At 41.5% G+C, this 22,935-nt stretch overlaps 1 protein-coding gene across 1 annotated transcript in view; it reads left to right on the top strand.

The window, feature by feature from the left end:
- The window catches only part of efna3b (ephrin-A3b), a 60,160-nt gene that overhangs the window by 24,579 nt on the left and 12,646 nt on the right, over positions 1–22,935 (top strand). The window lies entirely within an intron of this gene.

Raw genomic sequence — 22,935 nt, 5'->3', positions numbered from 1 at the left:
TAGTAGGTTTTCCATAAAATAATTTGTTGCTTATTCGTTTAGCACACATTAGTGCTTTGAATGCTTGCTGCTACAACTGCTGCCATCTTTTAGAGGTGTAACTTCCTCCTCCTTCCCAGCCTCCTCCTGTATCATCATTTAGTTGTACCTGAATTTTAAGTGTTTCTTTAAATATCATTCATCTCAGGTTCTGCCAGAGGGGAGGTTGTGTGTCTCAGACTCGCTCAGATAGTTCCAGAGCATCACATAGGCAGGATCACACCACAAAAGTAAAATGTGGAGTTTTGCAGTAAATGGTAAGAACCTTGGCATGAGTGTCTTAACTCAAAAATCAGTGAGGATGTTTCTTGTCTTTGGCTCTACTGAAAACCTGCATTCGATCACATAGATGGCCACATGTGACAGAACAGAGCTTTACCTTGAAAACCATGAGGAATATAAAGCAATGTTCATTGAAATGTTATACACGTCTCACCAGACGATGATGATGAAGCAAAATGAAATAATTTCCAATATAAAGAAATGGAAGAAGGAATTTGGCCCTTTACTATTTTCTAATATTATAAAAAAAAAGGTCCAATGCAGATGTGGATGGACACAAAAACTGTGCTTTCCAATATATCTGCTTTAGCGTGGTCACGGCAAAAGTGGTAAAGAGAGATAGGAAAAGATGGGTTGGAGTGGGGTGAGAGTGTGTTATTAAATGACGCGTGATGACCGAAAGGAGGGGGAGGTGGGGGAGGATTTATGATGAGAAATAGCACGATGTTAGTGTGAGAAAAGAGAGGAGGGCGCGGAATGATGGAAAACAGGATTAGATAGACAACGCCGCGGGGAAGTGGTTTGGGCCTGTAGCGAGGAGAGCTGTGTGAGTGAAGTGACAGAGAGAGCCAGTGTATGACAGTGAGGGGGAGAGAGAGAGAGAGAGAGAGAGAGAGAGAGTGAGTGTGTGTGTGTGTGTGTGTGTGTGTGTGTGTGTGTGTGTGTGTGTGTGTGTGTGTGTGCGTGCGTGCGTGCGCGCGACACAGAGAGGGAAAAGAGAAGAGGCATAAACGAGTCAAGGTAGGGAATCAGAGTGGATAAGCTGGACGTGGGCGAAGCAAGACAAAGGAGATGTGTTGGGGAAAAGGGGAAAGGAAAGCAGAGGAGGAAGACAGAAAGTCAGTGTAACAGAGTCTGACACAAAGCACTGACCTAAGCTAATAGCTCATCTATTAATATCTCTGCTAATGACTGCCACTCCCTGTCAGAGAATGGCAGAAAGCGTAATCCTTGTTCATCAGTTTTTAACTTTTACTTCCTGAATAATGAGCCTAATGAATTCTTTAAATATGGAGGAGAACAGAGTGAGCTACTGTGGGATATTTAAAGTGATAGCCGCAATAGCTTGGAGGAAGACAGTTTCTGGGTTTAAGGATGCTAGTTTTGTAGAAAACTTTTAAGAGCGTAACCGGTCGGTGATACAGACAACAGTATGTGTGACATGTTGGAAAATGTGCCTATCTATGTTGTTAAATGAGAAGAATGACACCACTCAAGTTTGTCCCCTAAATGTGAAGCTATAGCCAGCAAACAAATGTGTGACAAAAAGAGGAAAGTGCTGACTTGCAGATATTGTCAGAGCCACGCCAGCAGTTTCCACTTTTTAGTCTTTGTGTTAAACTAAATTAACTGGCTACTGGCTTTAGCTTTATATTTAAGTGAGTCTCCCAAAATGTCAATTTCTTTAAAAAAAAAAAACAACAACAAATGGAGCTGTGTTTGTGCGGTTTCTTGCCTCAGGTAACACAATCCAAAAGCTGCTCTAAGTCATGCATCCAAGAGTTTGATGCTCTATTAAACCACAAAACACAGCACAGCAGTTCCTAATACTATAAGAAAGAATTCTGCAACTCTGGAAAGTTATTAAGACAACAATCATTTTATGTTTCATCCCGGTGATCACCATTTAAAGAGTAAAAATACTGTATTTAATTCACAAAGAAATCTACCAAGAATGTGCACTTGAATACATTTGATTAACCAAAGCAGTGAGTTGCTATACATGACATTGTATTGCATTTAGCAAAATGTTTAGTCACGTTCAGCAATGTTTTACTCTGTGATATGTGGTCAGATGCCTCTGCATTCGCCTCCCTGCATTGTCAAATGAATGAGGGGCCGTGTTAATTTTCCAAACACAGTCTAATGCTCCTCTCTCTCAGTAAACACTGTTTTGATGGTCATCAGCAAGCTAGTTCAGTTTTGTTTTTTTTACTAATGTTTTTCACGTTTTAATCTCTTCATTGTTAATTCTGGTTTAATACGCATGGTTAAAGACATTTTTAAGAACTCCGCGCTATAATTCTCAGGCTCATTAATTCCATTCAATTACAAAAAGCACAGAAAGCCTCAGAGACATCTGATTCAGCCAGTGAAGGTAATCAGTCAGTGAATGAGAAGCTAATTATTATATTTTTAAAGAGTTTCACACTGACAACAAGCTATAGAGCTCTGCCAACAACTAGTTCAGTTTGCCTTTTCATATAAATCCACACAAATCCACACATTGAGATGAGAACTGACAAAGAATAATAAACGTGATGAGTTTTTTATTTTTTTTGACTGATTCCTGCCTTTTTGTCTCTAAGTAAATATTAATGGGCCTGATTTAATTTCACAGGCTGGAGGAGCATTAATTGTGTATTGAGAATGTCTTCGAAGTCTCGATCGATATGTTGGAGGCTCTTCAAATCATCCGACAAACCAAAGCAAGACATTACCAACAGTTAATCAGATCAACATTTTTTTGCTTGTTTAAATATTTTTACGGTGTTTGGAACTGAATGTTAACACTTTTCAAATGAAGCAAAGAGAGAACATGTGACATCACATTCATTCATTTGGCAGGTGCTTTTGTCCAAAGCGGCTTTCATTTTTATCCTCATTGCACACAAATGGGAAGCAAGTAGGGGTTCAAAGTCTACAATCACCTGAGCTACAACTACACAGGAAAGCAACTAAAAAGCTTTTTTAGAAATAGAAGGAGACTGCAGAAAGTGAGCAGAAAATTACATACAGGGTGGATTCCTCCTTTAAGCATGTGCTGATCCTGTAGGACCTCTTGGTGACCATCAGTTGACGGTCGCTGTACAGTTTGAAGGGCACACACTTCAAGTTTCATCTGCACGGTAGATTAGGCAGCTCAACTAAATCATTGCACAAACATTTTGACAAAAAAAAAAATTATGAAATTGTTAATTATATATATATATATATATATATATATATATATATATTACTTTATAATCAAAGGGACAATTATAATAAGCAGTAATAAATTGTCTTTACAACTCATTATTTATTACCTGCATTTCCTCCGGTCTCATTATTTATCCTCCCTTCCATCATTACCCAAAAATCCCCTGCTTGTCTTTTATTTGGCTTCTCTCTAATTCCCACTTCTGCCTTAAAATGTTCACTTGCGTCCCTCCTACAAAATGAGGACAGACAAGTCTTTGCTCAGTCAAGCATCTTTGCTTATGTCACATGTTCCAATTAAAGACTTGTGCATCCTGGAAAAGCTTTACCCTTTGGAGACCCAATGGTAATATCCGTGAAAATGGTGAATCTTTTGTATTTTCTGCACACAAGCGAAAGAACTAAGTGTGGTGGAGATGAGGAGCCATAGCTCTCCTTCCTTCACTTCCTCTCGCAGTCCAGACTGCCTGCCTGTCTCCCTCCATTTCTTCAGCATGACCCTTGACAAACACACACACACACACACACACACACACACACACACACACACACACACACACACACACGCACGCACACACACACACACGCACACACACATGCAAATACATAACACAACACAACACACAAAAGAGTATGCAAAAGCCAAAACGCAAACTCTCTTGTTTGGCTGCCCCACTTTGCTCACACATTGCACATTGGTTATGTAAAGATGGTACTAGTGTGTTCTCACTGCGAGCCCTTAACACACACACATGTAGAATACCATAGATGGAGTAAAATTGTTGTGTCATTGTTAAGCGATGCATTTAACCATCTGTAATAGTCCCTGATTGGGGAGCAGTGAGACGTATTAACAACATCATATAGGCGCAGTTACACTAGCATGATACACGATGACGTGACATCATCACTGCTCTGCCATAACGACTGCACAGGGATGGAGGTATGGAGCGAAAGGGGGAGAGAAGGGAGTAGATGGTGTGGTAGGGAATAAGTGGAGGAAAGAAAACAAGTTGAGAAAAAAGGGGGCAAGAGACAAGGGGGTAATAAAAGGAAGGCAGAGGCATGAAGGCTGACACCGCGCATTCGTGCTCAAAGGGAGGTCCAAAGTGTTCTGTGTTTCAAACACCTCGGAAGTTTCTTTGTCTCATTTAGTCTGTGACAACACACCGCGGGTGTGTGTGTGTGTGTGTGTGTGTGTGTGTGTGTGTGTGTGTGTGTGCGCGCGTGCGTGCGCGTGTTTGTCCATGTTTTGTTGCACGAGACATGTGTCTGGACTGTCTGCTGCTACATTCACTGCCATGTAATAGAGCTATAGAGTCACACACACACACACACACACACACACACACACACACACACACACACACACACACACACACACACACACACCTGCTACATATAAATGAACAACAGCCTGTTCCTTGTTACAGCTAGCAATGACCCCCACACACACACACACACACACACACACACACACACACACACACACACACACACACACACACACACACACACACACACACACACACACACACACACACATATGCATACACACAGCACATTAGCCATGCTTGAACTTTTCTGCTACTGAAAACATCAGTGTTCTTCATCCTCCCCTTCGTTTTCTCGCTGACCTGTCTGACCCCTCGCTGTCTCGTTTTCTTTTTCTGACCAGCCTCACTTCCTCCCTCCGTCCTTCGCTCCTTCGTCTCACATGTCACTCACTCTTCTTCCTTTTTCACTAATTTCACCGCCAGAGTCTTCTCTCTCCCTGCATCACACAGAAAATTAGCTGCAGGTCTATTTTGCAGTCAGCACACAAACAGATATATCAGCAGTATGCACACACATAGACACACAGTATAAACAGGGATTTAATTTGTGTGTTTTTGCAAAGCCAGCATTTGCTATTCAAACCAGCAGACCATAACCAATTACAACCAATCCAATTACCTTCAACATGCAACACTTGATATCAAGAAAAGTCTGCTTGAACCTCAGCAAACAATGCTGCGATTCAAACAAGCACATGCCTGATGATTGTGTATGCGTGTGTGTGCGCGTGTGCATGTCTCTGTGTTCGCTGACCTGCAGGTTACTCCCTGTTGGCTTGTCGTCATGTCTGATTGGCTGCCTGCCGGTTTCATCACATTGCACCAGAGACAGAAACAGACCTCGTGGCCTCTCACCCGCAGGTCTCTCTCTTTCTTTCTCTCCCTCTGTGTCTCCCAGTCCGCTTTGAGCCCAGTGTTGGCTGACTTTGGTTTTGTCTGGCAGGCCGAGCTGTGGGGAAGCACTTTGATTGAAGAGACAGAACAAAAGCTCACACTTCCATCTTTGAAGCAGCTGTCCTCCGCAAGACAGTCTAACAGATAATATACACACGGCAAACAAATCCACGTGAAGACACTAACTAACTGACTTACACACACAGACAAGTAGGCGTGTACATAGGAGGACGAGTCAGTCTGCAGGAGCAGCTGTGACACCTGCAAATGTCTGTGTAATCTGTCTGCTGTTCACACATATGAGGCAGCAAACATCCCTTTCTCTTACCACTTCCAACACACACACACACACACACACACACACACACACACACACACACACACACACACACACACACACACACACACACACACACACACACACACCATCTGCTCATCTGCTTTGTTAACCGTTACTGTTGTGGGCACTAAAGCTTTACCTTCATGTGCTCCAGTTTTCGAATACACTGAGTTTCACAAATCTCATTCTAATTTGCCTATTAATGCAAAGACTGTATACAGCAGCAGGTGATAATTCTTTCAGTTAATCAATTCATTGGTTTGATTTGATTTAACAAATGAAAAAACAGTAATAAATGTCTTATTTTTTTCCCACCAATAGTCAAAAACTCTCTATTTAATGTTCTGCCATGCAGGACAAAAAAAAAAGAAGCTAAATACTATCATTTTTTACTTGTAAAGTTGTCAGTGATCAATCAAGTACCAAATAACTACTAAATATTTTTTCTGCAAATTGGCTGATTTAGCAACTACTCATTACAGGCCTTGATAAAATAATGGAATGTCATTTTATGTCATAATAGCAATAAAGGTTGTTGTACATGTTCTGAAAAGTTAATTGAGAGTCGTAATAAGTCAGATATCGCCATAAAAGAATGGCAATATTAAAATTAATATCTCAATATTAATATTAACAAGTTAATATATGCTATTAATAAGCAAGATAAGGATGCGGAGATTACAACCTTCAAATAATCTCAGAAAAACTGAATGCAGCCGTGAGGGACCAAGACAATGACAACCAGGTAATATTGAATCTTATAGTATTCATATTACATTATTACCCTGCTCTTACTGTACTCTCATGCACACCTGTACACCCAAGTGTTGACCTTCATCACCTCTTTTCTTCTCATTTGCACTCGTTCAATTTGCTGTTTCTCTGACTGGGAAAAATAAGAATAAACTATTGGATGAGTTATGCTGAGAGAGACTGGTTGACAGAGAAAAATGGAGGCAGTAGAGACAGGGGAAAAAAACACCATGAGGGGAGTTTAGAGTTTAATGCGTCTGAGAGACAAACTGGGTTCAGAGTTCAGACAGAGGAGTGAGTGCTGGCTGGCTGGCCGGCCGCTGGTGGTGTTAGCTCAGTGGTAATGATAAACATTACAGCAAACTAATGGATAGACGAGTCGGTGGCCGCGGCCTCTGATGTTGCTTTATCTTCTCTCTTAACACCCAACACCAGATTGCTCACAACCTCCACGGCCTCGCACAGGAATGTGTGCTAAGCAAATCACTGACCGCGAGAGCCGTCAGTACAGCACGAGTTTGAATTTCAATCAGCCTGTGACCGGGAGGAGGGATGGAAAGATGGAGGCAGGCAAGCAGAAGGAAGGCGCTGATGAGAGGAGAAGAGATAGAAGGACGGATGGAAGGAGGGGAAAGATGAAGGGGTCAGCCCAGTGAGATAAGGAAGGGCTGGGAATGAGAAATGGAGTATAAAAGTGAAGGCAGATGGAGATATTTTACATAAAGGCAGATAGATAGATGACAGGGGGCGCGAGAAGGGGACGGGGCGGAGAGATAATTACTAAGATAGAGAAGGAAGTAAACGACAGGAGAGAAAGAGGGAAAGGGATTACAACTTTACACTACGGTGGATAGATTGGTAGTTGCAGACAGAGAGAGAGAGAGAGAGAGAGAGAGAGAGAGAGAGAGAGAGAGAGAGAGAGAGCGAGGGAGGGAGGACAGAGGCACAAAAGACGAGAAGAACAGGTGAAGTCAAACAGTCAGAAAAGACGGGAAAAGAAAAGCGTTTGAAGGGGAGTGAGGACAGTAAGTGAGGGAGAAAGTCCTTGCCAGAGGGGACAAAAACGTCAAATAGCAAACACTGTTGATTCATTTCTCTCGTGTTTTTTTTTTTTTTTCTGTCTTTATGATGTCAGCTGTGCCTGTGCACCAACTCATATGGCACCATTTCATAGCCAGCTGCACACACACACACACACACACACACACACACACACACACACACACACACACACACACACACACACACACACACACACACACACACACACACACACACACACACACACACGCACACACACACACAGACAGCCATCCATAAAGGAACAACAACGGCCTCCCAAGACATAACAGCATCTTTTCATATTCCTGAAATTGGCTGAATCAAAGTGCTGTTAACTAGACAGGGAGTCGGTTTGTCAAAAGAGCTCCACAGCAGCTGAGGTGAGCAGGTGGCACATCTGGTTTCAAAAGAGATATTTTTAAATCTCAAACCAGGAGGCAGCAGTATACCAATGACAGTCCGCGAATATTGCTGCATTCACATTTTGGCAGCATTCAGTACACTGGGGGTATACTGTAGCAAACTGGAGGTGTAGTGTATCCACACATGGGTGGTTAACTCTGAGAAATAGAGTCGTGAAGTGGCAGCACCTGTTTTGGGTATCCAGGGTTCTTTAAGTGAAAGTCTAATTCAGTTTGTAAAGAAGCATTGTGGGGTGAGTTGGAGCTTGTTGAAGACACAAGCCTCTGCATTAAAATGGCAAGGTAGAGGTCAGTTAAGACCAGTCATCAAGCCCTGCTGATAGTGTCCGGACTGAAGCAGATTGAAGCAGATTGTGAAGCAGATTTTTGAGATAGATAGAATTTAGGACTTTTACAAACGGCACGATGAAGCACAAAGTCAATCTAAGAATGTGATTGGATATGAATTTGAAGAAGGAGAGAGACCTGAGGGACACAACAGAAAGAACTGGGGATTCTTCTGAGTTCAGTCGGATGCTGAGCAGAACATGAAAACAGACACATAGTTAATGTGTTGCTACCTATCTTACAGGTAAAAACTGCACAGTTGGTAGTTTGGTGTGAAGAAACACAAACAGTCCAGATGTCAAATTTATGTAAATGACTTGAAGTGAAAATGTGCTAAACACACCTTTATGTTCACATTCAGACATTTACAACTGTATTAGTTTTTGTTTTTCTGACTTCACATCTGCTGCTTCTCTGTCAGCTGAGATTCATGGGTACTGTAGTATTTAGAGCCATACCAGTCTTTAAAAAACTAAACTAAACAGGATTTCTCAGATGTGAGCATGAAATATTTGAACCTATCATCTATGATCACGACAAGCTGTCACAAATGTATTGTTAAATTATTCAAGACACTCTTGTGATTCTTTGTGCAGACTGTAGAGGATATAAATTTCAACATTTCATCCAACTTTGCACTTCTACATATACAGAAGTATATAATTACACCTTCAGCTAAAGCTGGCCAACAAAGACAGAACTTTGTTGGAAACCCCCCCCCCACACACACACACATCTCGTCCGCCTCTTATTCCTGCCTCATTCTTCCAAATAAAATGGGAGCTTTTTACTGCCTGGAATGGGCTTTTTAGGCTGCAGAGTGAAGTAACAACAGAGCAGCGCCCATTAGCAGATTGATGTCGGGTGCACCTGGGCTGACAACTTTTAGGGGAAGTAGGGAGGGAGGGAAGACGTAAGGAATGGCTGAAAGAGTACAGAGATTAGATAGAAACGAAGCCCGTCTTGTAGCTGTCCTGTTTGCATGTGCGCCCATCTCTGTCTGCATGGATGATAGAATATGACGCTGACTTAGTGTCAGACTCCTTGCTGACACATACTGTAGTCGGAGATTAGAGAGATGTGAGAGGAAAAGGGAGGGGGATGAAAGAGGACAGATGGATAGATTTAGATACAGTGGTGCTTACCCAGTGGTAGTCTGTGTGTTTTCACTTGTCACTTCTGTAAAATATGAGTGAATGAGAGTTTCCTCTCTTCCTGAGTCATTCTGATCTTCCTCCTTATCGCCTCCATTTTCCTCTTCATCACTTTCACTTTTTCTTTCTTTTTGCCTTCATCCCTTCCTCTTTTGTTCTTCTGTTATTGAGTTTGTTTGGCTTTACTCTTAATTTGTGCATTTGTTCTATCTGTCAGTCTGTCGATCAGTCTGCCGGCCTGTCTGTCGGCCTGTCTGTCTCTGTCTGTCTCTGTCTGTCTCTGTCTGTCTCTGTCTTTCTCTCTCTGTGAGCCTCATATTAAATTTTAATTCCCTGCAGTGGAGGGCCTGATAGTGACAGAGCCTGACAGAGGTGTGGCAAAGAAAATATAGACAGTGACAGCTTAGAGAAGTCGCGTGTGTGTGTGTGTTTGTGAGACGGACAGAGAAGCAAAGACATACGCTCATGTTTCTCCATGTGAAGACAATTTCATATTGTTGTTATGTGACAGCTGTTTGTAATGTCTTTAGATTAAGACTGGAAATCTGAAGTGTGTAAATGTAAACAGATCAATGTCAACTCACTTCCCTTTCCTGAGTGTGTGTTTGTCTGCGTACGTGCGCGCATGCCTTTGCCTGTCACTGCGTGTGCACTGTCAGCAAAAAGTTGGCTCTGAAACTGATAAACCATTATGCACAACGTGGGAGTGCATGTTTATGTGCCATTTTGTGTGTTCGTGTGCGTACGAGCGAGGCGGTGTGTGTTAGGTTTAATGATCTTTTTGATGGTTTGGTGTAGCGGATATTGAGATGGATGGTCCATATGCTCTTTATGGTCCATGCATATTTCATATTCCAGCAGCAAAGCAGCGCAGAGCAGGCATTGCTTATATGGCCAGGATGTTGCACTGGGACGTGGGCTGACTTTACGAGAGCTCATATCCACATCCCACAGCTTTGTCCCCTTTGAATAAATGCTCAAGTACGAATAAATACAAGACATTTCAGAAAGACACCTGCATATCCATAAACCTTAATGTCAGCCATCGGCATCAGGTCTTAAATGGGCCCATGTGGCCACCTGCTGTATGATTCACTGCTATTGTCATGGGTGTGTGTTTGCATGTCACTTACTGCAAAGGACAGTACGTTAGTTTAGCTTGCAGTGTCTTTACATGAATAAGTGCTAACTTTGCTACTTTCCATTCGTATTTAAAAAACATAATAGTGATTCAGCTGATACCTTTTTTCATTTCCTGTTCTCTCTTGAGAAATACCTCTGGGCACAAAGAAAGCGATGTCTTTTATTCTTCTGGCAAGCAGCTTCAGTTTGTTTTAGAATAAACAGATGAAGAGCTCAATAGCAAGAAAAAAAGAAAGAAAAGGGTGAAACCCACCTTCTGTGGAAGGACATGATACACTTGCAAAAAGACAGAAAAAGCTAAATTTTTCCATGAACATAATACCATTTGTTAGAAGTAGTTTCACACTTTTAGTTTACTAATTTTACATGTTAATATTCACAAAACTGTGTATGATGTGGACATCATATGTATTATATATTTGTGAGCCACCTGTGTGCAACTTAAACATGTGTAGAACAAAGAAAAATGACAGATACATCACTTCTGATATGCAAGGATCTTGATGGACTGAAACATTTCCTTCTCTTTTGAATAGTAATTGGACAGACTCAGGTTTCTGATGTTTTATTTATTACTCATGTTCTCGTATGCACTCAGCAAAGCCCTCTCAAACAGGCTCACATACACAAGGTCCACATGAATGCACATTTTGCTGACTGTCATATGATGATTGACAGGTCGCCAACACACAAAGGGGCATACTGACTTCATGAGAGTGGGGAAGAGAGAGACAGAGAGGGAGACAGGGTGGAGACGGCAAATTGACAGGCTGGTAGAGGAAGACATGAGGGGAGGAAGAGGTGTCGTCGGAGGAGGAGTGAGAGGACGTCAAAAAGATTGAACCTGAAATGAGAAATTGAACGAGAGACGGATGGAAGGACACTGATAAGAATGGTGAGACAGAGGAGGAGAGTAGGGCAGGGCGAGTGATAGTGGGTGGGGGACGGGAGAGGAATGTTCTACTGATAGACTGTCGGGTCTGACAGAGTCTGCTCATGTTCAGTGGAGAGAGTCCGCCACATCATCAAACACTGACACCCCCAAACATGCACACAAACAGAGATGCATAAGCTCGTAAAAATCACCGGGATCCACGGCTTAATGTTCGTCATCCTACACCATCAGCGTCTCTCAAACTACACTACAGTTTATTTACATTATAACTGCCCTATGGGAGCATGCATGAGCGCTGACGGCTCGTTTCTAATAATGAAACCGCTGTTCCTATAGTTTAAATTAATAAAGTCAACAGGAGAATCCTGATATTTTTAATGGTGGTTCGAGACTACGAAAGTGTGATTGTCCGATTTTTGTCACAACACGTTCCAGCAAATGTTTCATAGTAAAAGCTTTTTTAAGAAATGAGGGGTTTCTATCTAATAAAACTTGGGACTTTTAATCTTAAATAATATAGGAAGGGTTGAGTTTCTACTAACGTGCAATGCAATAACTTTGACAGTGCAAATGTCAGCCGATCATAACAAGGCTTAAAGTTGATGTCGTATATTAATACATCTTAATGTAATTATGACAAATTTGACCATTTGATTTTATTGTCTCTCTCTTATTGGACTTTGGAATTCCAAACACTTCAACTATATCAAGAAAACTGTGAACACTTTATTTCCTCACTTGGAGAAAAACGAGCATCGTTCCGGTGCGCTCCTGTGAGCTCCGGCAGCACTACACCTTTGGAGGCAAAGCTTATACAGTTGCATGTGTAACAGCAGCCACCTCTCTTTCCTTCATATACACACACAGCTGTCAAATAATTTGCTGCACAAACTCTGAGTTTGTGTCTTGCCACCAGTCACTTGTGATTCCGTGCCGAGTTAAAATCTGGCATTGATGGATTTTTAGCTCATTCATCATCCTGCAAAATCTTTTTGTTTCTGTTATCACTTTGGCCTGCAGAAGAAGGTCCTGCCGCTAAAACATCTGCGCTCTGCCCGTCTTTTATCCTCCGCTTTGATAAAGAATAAAAATAGAAAACTCTCAGGATCAAGTGAGCCTCTGCACTTTTTTTTTTTTTTTTTTTTTTTTTGAGTGCAGGAATTTTTTTTTTCCTCCTTTCATTGTTTTGCTCCATTGATTTCATTTTTCCTAAATGGGTAATTGAGCACTTACTGTTTAGATTAGCAATGTGCCTCAATCTGCATGCTTTAATTTCAGGCCTTTGTGACTGAGTATATATGAATACATTTAATTAATTCTCCATGTCACAGAGCATTAATAGAAATGTTAGAGCTCAATGTCATCCTCTATCTGACAAGAATACCCAGACGCATTTAAACACTAAAAGGCTTCAAGCTGGTGCCTGCCTGTCCGACCAAGTCTGCTGTTCGTCTCACCACCTTCAGATGTGTGTGTGTGTGTGTGTGTGTGTGTGTGTGTGTGTGTGTGTGTGTGTGTGTGTGTGTGGGCGCATGCGCGTGCACATTTGCTTGTTCTGTTTTGGGCCTCTTTGAAAGTGTTTTCTCTCTTTCTGTGTAATATTACAAGTTTAGAGACTCGTTTTAAGTAGTTCTAACTTGGTTTTTGGTCATTTCATGGATTTTTAGAATAGTGCATATTTTTGGAGCAGTATAACTGGTCGAACAGTGTCGACACTCCTGACCTCATTTTACCTTTGGATGTGGAGGTGTTGTATGTAGAGGTGAAGCCCTGCGTATCAATCTGGTACATGACTGATCCAATTTTTTGCCTGAAGCCCTTGGAAACACACCTTTACTCTTCCCCACTGCTTTTTAGCCTTTATGTTTTGTTCATTTTGCAGCCAAACTGTTATATATATAAAAAAAATGTCTACCTGAAAGCAGTGTGAAACAGAGTTGGCCTCACTAATAGCCGATGATTTGTGATAGTGCAGAATCGTAATAAGTGGCACTTAATTAGCCATTACAGAGACAGACAAGAGATGGTGGATAAAGAAGGATGGATTTTTGCACAAAGCAATGAACCCCTGTAGTCTTCTTTTTCTTTCTTTTTTTTTTTCCACAATAGCACCATAGCTAGGGCTTCTTCTGTCGTCATGGAGACTAATGTTGAAAGCCAGCTGTGGTTTTGTCTTGGAAGCCCATTAGGCCGGAGCTCCGTTGGCACTCCTCTCTATCTCTCTTTTCTTATTGACTTTGCCTCCTTCAACTTACAATGGTGAAAATATTCGGTCTGTGTTTAACTTTAGTCTGTGATATCGGTCATGGGTCAAATAAGGGTTGCAAATTCTTCAGAGCCTTTGTTTTACTCTGTTTGAAGTGCTTGATAGGGGATATTTTTTCTGGTTTTAGCCAAGTTGGCCACACAGCCACACAGCTGGATACAGCAAGAACAGAAGCTATCTGAGTTTTAAATAGTTTACTTTAGTAGCTGATATCTTTTGTCTGGCAGACCCCACCCACCTCACAGTTCAAGTAGGTTAAAACAAGCAGATAAAGAATTATTTGCAAATACTCGCCAACCCAGGTCTCCTTGATTGATGGCACTACTTCTCATTCTACATTGTCCCTCCGGCTGGCGGGCTCTGTTTCTTGCCCCATATCCCTTATTAAATGTGGCTCAAGAGAGGGATCTGAGTAATGTTGTTGTTGTTGTTGTTGAGAACGGTTTATCCCAGCGCCGGAGCTCTTTTTCCCCCACAGCACCTGATATTCAAGCCTCCAGACCCTGACCCAAACACATCAATCAGCAAGACATTGGTGCCATGTGACTCGGCCAGGAAGTGGGCTGAGGCAGGCAGGGCGAATGATTGTTATGCAGCAGATTGATCAGGTTTCGCAGGACACCGCCAAACTATCAATCTGTAGGACTGTACACACAGGCCAGAGTGTGTATGTGTGGGTTGGGTTATTTTATTTTTTTGTGTAGGCAGGGTCACGTCTAGTGTTGTGTGTTTGGGGCAGTGAATGCAAGAATCAATAGTTGGGTCAGAGGGTAATGTCTCACTGAGTGCTGAGTCTATACACAGCCATCAGACAGGATCACTATCAATCATGGGAGAGCTTAGGGAACATACACTGTCTTTCTCTTCTCTGTGTGTCTTGCTTCCTCTGCTGGCCCAGAGTCTGATGGGATCACTATTGCTCATGTAAGGGCTTTGGGAACAGAGACACAGGGAGGAGTGGGGAAACAGAGGGATAGAGCGGCCCGGGAAGGATTGATGGGAGCAAAATGATGGAATAAGAGGGACAGATTGGTCTGTTTTGGCAGATACATGGTGAGTCATACTTGGAATTTGTGAGGCAGAAGAAGCCTTAAAGTGAGGAAACTCTTTGGAGCGTTAAATAGGCTGTGTGGTATAGGATAGAGGTGAAATGGACGATAAATTAGACTTGAAAACAAAATCAATAAACACGCAAATTAAGGTAAAGACCACAAGTCCCGGTCTTACTCAGGTTAAACAACATTGTTCTTAATTGAAGTGTTCTGTCTTTTCTCCTTCCCGTTCCTGTCCTTCATCCTTTTATCCGCCCATGTCTCTGATCTCCTCTTTTTTCGTTTGTCTTCTTATTCTTCGTGTGTTTCTGCCTCAGCTTTTGCCATCTGTTGTTTCATGCCGTTGTTCATTTTAATTTCCTAACATCCATCCATCTGTGTCATGTGTGTGTGGACAAAACACACAAAAAAAAGTCATGCGTGATTGATTGCAGAAACATGCATGTGCAGGAGAACATGATTATTAGGTACATAATGGTTTGTCGAACGTGGCTTTGTGTGGGAGCGAGACAGCTCGGTTCAAAGGGCTAATGATGCATGCCATTAGGTTTCGTGCTGTTGGATCTCTCTCTCTCTCTCTCTCTCTCTCTCTCTCTCTCTCTCTCTCTCTCTCTCTCTCTCTCTCTCTCTCTCTCTCTCTCTCTCTCTCTGACCATACAGTCAATCTCCACAGACAGAGAGAGGAAGAGAAGAAGAAAAGTGAGGGAGAGGGGGATGGATGGAGGACAGAGAGGCGTAGAGGACAGAGAAAGAGTGTCTCGGAGCATGAGAGGAGTGAGACGAGGGCAGGAAAATGAAGCAAACGAGCGAGAAGATGTAAGAAAATAGTGGAAGTAGAGAAAGGGAGTTTCGGAGAATGCTGCTCGCGTTATGGGATCTTGTCAGTGCTGGCCCGCTTGGCAAGAAACCCGGTTAGCTGTAATGCTTTGATCAATTACCAATGATGAACCCTTACTCCGCAGGCCTGGACTGTAAGTGTGTGTGTGTGTGTGTGTGTGTGTGTGTGTGTGTGTGTGTGTGTGTGTGTGTGTGTGTGTGTGTAGTGGCCTTGAGAGAAGGCAGCATATTCGAGTCTGTTGGACACACTCTAGACAGGTATTGATTTTAATGGGGAGAATCTAGAACCAGCTCAAGCACTACACCCTATCAGACAGATGTATACACACACGTTCTGTATCAACACCGGTCTGCATGCTTTCGCCCAGGCTAAACTAAACGTAGACAGAAACAGAGAACAAATGGAGACGAGAAGACAAAAGAGAGAAGAGAAAGGGAGGCAGAGTGGAGGGAGTAGGAAGAGGAGGATACAGTGGGAAGGACTCCTGTCTGTGTTTGATGAGGGCTTCATTGATGCTACAGATCTTTGGGAGTCTCCATTCAACGGGGGAGCCATTCAATTATACCTACCGCTCCGCTGACTGATTGGAGTCCTCCCGCAACAATGTTAGCATCTTTGTACTGAACTGAGATGGGATTTAGAATTCTGGCCTCAGGAGGCAGAGTGGCTTTTAAGTCCTGATTGGCAATCATTTGTAACACCGCTGGACAAGTTTTAATCCAGCCCAACCTTGTGCCCATCAGAAGTGTCTCCTTTGATTTCTTTAACCTTGATATATCTTGGCATGTATGTTTTTTTCTTTTATTTCTTTTTTTTTTTTTGGAGCAGTTCACTGATTCTTAGTCAGTTACTCTCATGTCCAGCCTTGCAACCCAATCAGCCACCCGTGGTCTTCCACTTTTCTTTTTTTTTTTTTTTTTTTTTTATCTTTGAGTACTTACTAGTTAGAAAGAACTAAAAACACACCTCTTCAGACTTTACCTTGAATAGTAGCACTTAAAATGGCACTTACTTATAGCACTTTGAAGTTTGGCTATCTTGAAGAAAATTGTACTTTCTTGATTGTTGTTGTTCTGAATTTGTACCGTCATGGTTGAAATGCACTTATTGTAAGTCGCTTTGGATAAAAGCGTCAGCTAAATGAAATGAAATGTAATGTAATGTAATGAAAGACTGTACTGTAAAACTGAGACACCTAAATCCTCCCTGTGTCCACATGTGCCCAGTGGGTCAACCTTGTCAGAGAACAACATGTGAGCATTCACTGTGCTGAGCTACTGTAAGCCGAGAAAGAAACCGAGAACTGTTTCCGAAGCTAAACTGTTTTACAAGGTTTTGTCAAGATAGATACAAAAACAAACACTTCACACAGTCTCATTTTGGAGAATTAAATTCCTCAGGAAAACACAACATTGCTGTCCGAGGTCAAGAAGACATCCATTATTAAAAATGTATTATATATCACATATTACTTTCATCAGCTTTCATAAGGAGGAGGCAGGTAGGATTCACATACTTCATCAGGCACATCTCCTAGCATCTACTGTATACATAGACTCTACTGATGCTTGTTCATACATGTAAATCGCCTTAGAACTAGACTGTGAGAGGTTTTCATTTTCACTCCAGCAAAGCTGTGCTGCCTTTCCATGCACCTGGATTTAACAACTTTTATATTAAAATAATGTTTTAAACAACCAGTAACTTGACAGTAGCTTCATAGTTAATTAGTTTTGATGGTAGCAGATAACTTCCCCAAAGTTACTATGCCTCTTTGACTTGTCATGGTTTTACATCAGAAAAAACAATCTTGACTTCCCTACTAATAAAGAATCAATCAACTGGTCTTTTTCACAGTAGTCATCTCAACTTGTCATACTGTTGTGTACAATTGTGACTAATACAACTGGAATAATGAATCCATTCCACGACAATATCACAATGAACCAGCATGCACAACACCAGTAACTGAAACTGAAACTGAAGCAGCAAAGTGGAATTCATGTAACATTTAATATGTCAAAATGTCTCCCATAAACAGGGCTGCTCATTACCCAAAGTTAATGGTAGCCCAGTCTCCCATCGGCAAACTGTTGCATTGTTACTTGACATCTTTCCTCCTGGATTTTATTGTAATTTACAAGGCCACTGCTGAGATTATTTTTTTAAATTTGCTATAAAGGGACATCCTCCCGCTGTTGCTGACCTGTCATGATGAGCGGGTTGGATAACCCAACAGGAAAATGTGTCTTACAAAGTAACATTTCCTACTTTTGCTGGAGCACCGGTGAGCTTTCGCATTCTCCCTTGTTTGAAATGTTCTGCCTTAACTAAGAACATTTGCTATGTTTGGTCACCGACTGCATAATAGTGGAAAATAGTTCTGGAACCACACAAGTGGTTGACTACAATAAAGTAACCGTGTAAATAAAACAGAGTGAAATGAGAACACATGGTTTTCGCTCAGTATGTGGTAGACTAATGTGCTATTCTCAGATAAACATGGTATATATTACAGTACGACTGTGTAATAACTGAAGGCGGAAACCACACTCTGTGGCTTAAATATTTGTGCTTCCAGTCCCCCTCGGTGCCCTCCCCTCTCCACAAAGTCTCCCATCTAACCAGCAGAGAACAGCAGAGTAAGCCGGTCCTCCAAGCTCTTTTTACAAAAAGGAATGATTGCTCTTACTGTCAAAGGGCTTTATTGATGTACGATGCTGCAACAGGCCAGGCAGATAATAGGCAGGCAGGGGGTAACTCGGTGGCATTATGTTGCCTATGACTGATTTATATAGGCAACATACTCTCTCTGTGCGTCTCTCTCTCCCTCTCTCTCACCCTCTCTGATGTGATTTTACAGTAGTGACATTGATCCAGGCCCACTTTGATCTTGCTCTTAGCTGTTGCTCCATCTCGCTCCCCTCCCCGCTATCACCCTCCAATCCCTGGTGGCCAGACTCAGCTGCTTTTAACCCCAACTACCCCTCGTCTCATCCCATAAATCCTCCCATCTTTCTTTCTATCCTTCCATCACTCCATCTCTCTGGTGGATGTGTATATAAGTGTTCTTTTGCTCTTGGAAGCCTCTGCTCGGCTCCACAGTGTTGCGTTGCTGATGAAACGCCTCGCTCCGGCTCTCGACTCTCGCTGTTAGCAGCTTCAATTAGCCAGGTATCGCTTGTAAGAGAGGAAATTAGTGTTGTTTCAACACAAAAGGAAACGTAGGAAGAATCAGCAACACATCCTGCCTTTTATAACATACTGTACTGTATCTGTTTCCCTCCATCGCTCTTTATTTGGAATTTTCAGGGAGCATTACTATCCAATAAAATCCAATATAATAGAGGGAAATATAAAAACCTCCAAAATGGGGCTGCACATTTTGGGATAAATAGTAAATCATGATTTTCTCAGTAAGAATGAATTCTACTCATGAGTCTTGGGGAAATCGTTTTTTTTAATTAAAATATTTATTGCATTCTTTTTGTCTTGAAGCAGACTGCAGGAATAGTAGGACTGTGACTGCTGTGGGACTGTCACAGCTGCGTTGCACAAAAGAATAGGGCATATTCCCAACACAGTTTATATCTAATGGCTGTGTGGCTTTAATGATGGCCATAAAAATTCAAACTGAAGTTACTGTGGTCACTTCAAGGATTTACATTTTTTTTATCTGTACAAATTTTGAATTTTTTTTTTTATTTTTATTTTTTTGTCATCAAATAGCGTGTTTTACTAAAAAGTAAATTAATCTCTTTGTACATCTGCACATTTATCATTTTGGAGAAAAACATCATGAGTAAAACCTTGTTGTTAAAAACATACATATTCAGATTGCCGAGATATGAAATGAAGTATACAATCATACCCATGCAGTAAATAATATCTATAAAAAAAAAAAAGATTGTGTTGAGATTTATTATTTTTGCTGTTTGTTTGGTGACTGCATTCTCTGGCACATTTTGTCACTTTGCTCAGTGTTGATGTGACATTGAACTGCATTATATTTCGATGTTTTCCGAATATGTCTTCAGACTAACTGTATTTATAGACAGCATGCAGGAGCTAAAATTATAAAAACACCTTACTGTACAAAATAAAAAATAAAAAAGTAAAACCGGCTCGTATTGGCTAATATCAATACTCAAGATAATGTAATATCTATTATGAATATGTATTCTTGTTTAAAATGTCTGTATCTTGCTGTGTGATACTGATCTAATGTGAAAGTTTAACTTCACATCATTCGTACCTATAAGTGAACACACCAACATACCTCATTGTAATTATACTGCAATTTAAGGTTAGAGAACTGTTAGAGCTACTAAACTGTATTTAATGTAGACTGCTCACGACAGGCCAATTAAAGTCTGTATCAGTGCCCGTATATGTTGTGCTGGTTACATTTATAGTTTTATTGTTGCTTTCACAGAGTCAGTCAGTAAAGACTATTGTGGTAAATTGCATTATGTTGTTCAGGTTTATTTTGTGTATTCTTCCTCTCAGTCTTTTCTTGTCATGCAGTAGGTGATTATATGTTTAGAAGCACAGAATAGATGACAACAAGGACTTCCTGTCTTGTACGCTTCACTTATAGCCTGAGACATATTTTATAGCTATTTTAATGCATAAAGCAACATGCTTTAATGCATGTTTAATGCAAGAGATCTTTATGCTAACGCAAGGGCAGCAGACTTATTGTCACGTATGGAAAGACTGCAGATGTGATATAAAAATGATCGTTTGAATGTGTTAATTATGCCATCCATACCTCAACACGCTCACTGCAACATGATCTCTCTGAAATTGGCTTCATCTGATTTCCTGATTATCTGTGGCATGAAACTAAAGCATATTATGGTCTTCAAGGATTCTGATGCCACTTTTACATGATATTGGGTTCACTGTTCAGGCACTTATGGTAAATCAACCTGTTTGTGTATTTTATGATTATGTATGTGTCAGAGACAAAGCCACTCAATCAAATGAAGGGTTGGCAGATCACACAGAAATGCTTCATTTGCACACACAAACCCAAGCAGGTATGCATGCACACACACACACACACACACACACACACACACACACACACACACACACACACACACACACACACACACACACACACACACACACACATACGTACACAGTGGGAATCCTAAAACCGTCTTTTATCTCAGAGAAGTGATTTGCTTTCAGATTATTCAAGATGCCCTGAGCTGCCCTCACCCTCATTTTTTTCTCACTTTATTTTCTCCCATTATCCCTTCATCTTGGAAAATTTGTTTTTCTTTGGTAGCGTAAAACTCTCCAACCTTCTCTTTTTTTTTCTTCTGCCAGCTCCATTCTGGTTTTCACTGCTCTTTTACTCAATTTGCATTCACGCCTCCCTGGTGGAACCAAACTCATCCCTCACTTGTGCTCTTTCTCTCTCTCTCGCTTTCTTTTTTGCATTCACGATACATATAGTTCCCTTAAAGCATTTTTTTTTTTGCGCGTTTTTGTTCCACCAATAATATCACAAGAAGGAAATCTCTTCTTCAGGCTATTGGGAGGAGAGGAGAGGAGAGGAGAGGAGAGGAGAGGAGAGGAGAGGAGAGGAGAGGAGAGGAGAGGAGGATCAATGTTGAACAATTAATTTTCCATTCCTGTTACTTCCAAAGAAAGGCATGAGAGAAATGGAGAGCTGGGAGAAAAAGACAAATTCAGGAAGGATTTTAAAAGAGCAGTGAGAAGTGATGGAGAGAGGGAGACATTGAGAACAGTGTTTCGATCTTCATTTAATAATTGAATAATAATCTCCCTGGAGACATGACCTAGAACTGGCAAAGAGGGAGAGAGGCAGCATTAGGCTGAGGATGACACACTGCTGCCCCCTTGTGATTTTCTGGTGTCACCACTCAAACATCTGCGTGTGAGTGTGGGTGTGTTTGTGCATGTGTGTGCACGCACATGTTCATCGGTGTGTGTATGATTTACAACTGCAACCTGTCTCTGTCACACAGATATGGGCCTGTGTCTGTGATGGGGAGAAAAAGAGGGCTTTTGGATGTCAGGAAAGAATCTATTTCACTTTGTCACACAAACTACACACACACACACACACACACACACACACACACACACACACACTCCCAGACACAGAATCAGACCTTATCTTCCTGTCAAGCCAAGTCTTTTTTAGGGTTGACGCTGATATATGAGCTTTGGGGGGGAAGAAACGTGGCCAGGACGTTGACGGCTGACGTGAGCGCAACGTTGCGCTCAGGTTGATATACGAGCAGTGGGGTTAGGGGACAACGCTACGCTGACACCAGGAGAAGGAGCTGTGGCCCTGGGGCCTTGAGTCCATACTGAAGAGCCAGCTCCGCATTCTTTTGCATGCAGCAGCCCTGCAGCCACAAATACACACACACATGCGCACTCGTACGCACACACCTTTTGTGTTATTAATAACTCGATAACTCTCAAACAAAGACTTGACACCGGGTGAACATTCAAGCAGAAAGCATCCAATTGACAACATACCAGGCAACGATCTGAGGTGTTATGTTGTCTTTGCAGTGAAATATGCGACAGTGAGAGTGACTGCTGAGTCCCACAACCCGTGTGCGTCTAAAAGTGCTGCACGCTCAATTAGGAATTAGAGGCAGCTAACATCATTCGTGGAACAAATGAAGCTGCTTAGTACGTTAAAACACAACAAATGATGTCGCTACCTTATGTTGATGTGTGTTCACTTGTATGAACATGTTTAAATATTGTCACTACTAATGGATAGAAAAACACTCTAATGTAATAACAGCACATTCAGTTTTGTAATGACAAAGATTTTGAATGAAAATGATAGGAATTCTTGATTATTTTTGGCTAAAAAGAGCATTTTATCCTGTGTTCTTTTATATATAATCTTTTTTCTTTTCTTGTTTTTGTGTATGTGTGTGTGTGTGTGTGTGTGTGTGTGTGTGTGTGTTCTTGAGCACTGAGCTGCATTCAATGCATGAATTGCACTACATAAATATTTTATTTTGCTGTTTATAAATCACAAGATTAGACACAAGACTGAAATCCAACTGGCTGTCAAAACCAGCTTCTCTTCCTTTTATTATTTTGAATGAATGTAAACGCATTTGTTGACTGGAGTTTATTTGGAATAGTCAGTAAAAAGTGACAGAAAATGCAAGAATTGTGAAGGACACCTTTGATTTA

This window comes from Embiotoca jacksoni, unplaced genomic scaffold, assembly GCF_022577435.1.
Source record: "Embiotoca jacksoni isolate LCO1_2020_lvr unplaced genomic scaffold, fEmbJac1.0.p SCAF_11, whole genome shotgun sequence".
Lineage (NCBI taxonomy): Eukaryota > Metazoa > Chordata > Actinopteri > Embiotocidae > Embiotoca > Embiotoca jacksoni.
Note: the sequence above shows the minus strand (reverse complement) of the source record. Positions and strands in the feature narration are given on the sequence as shown.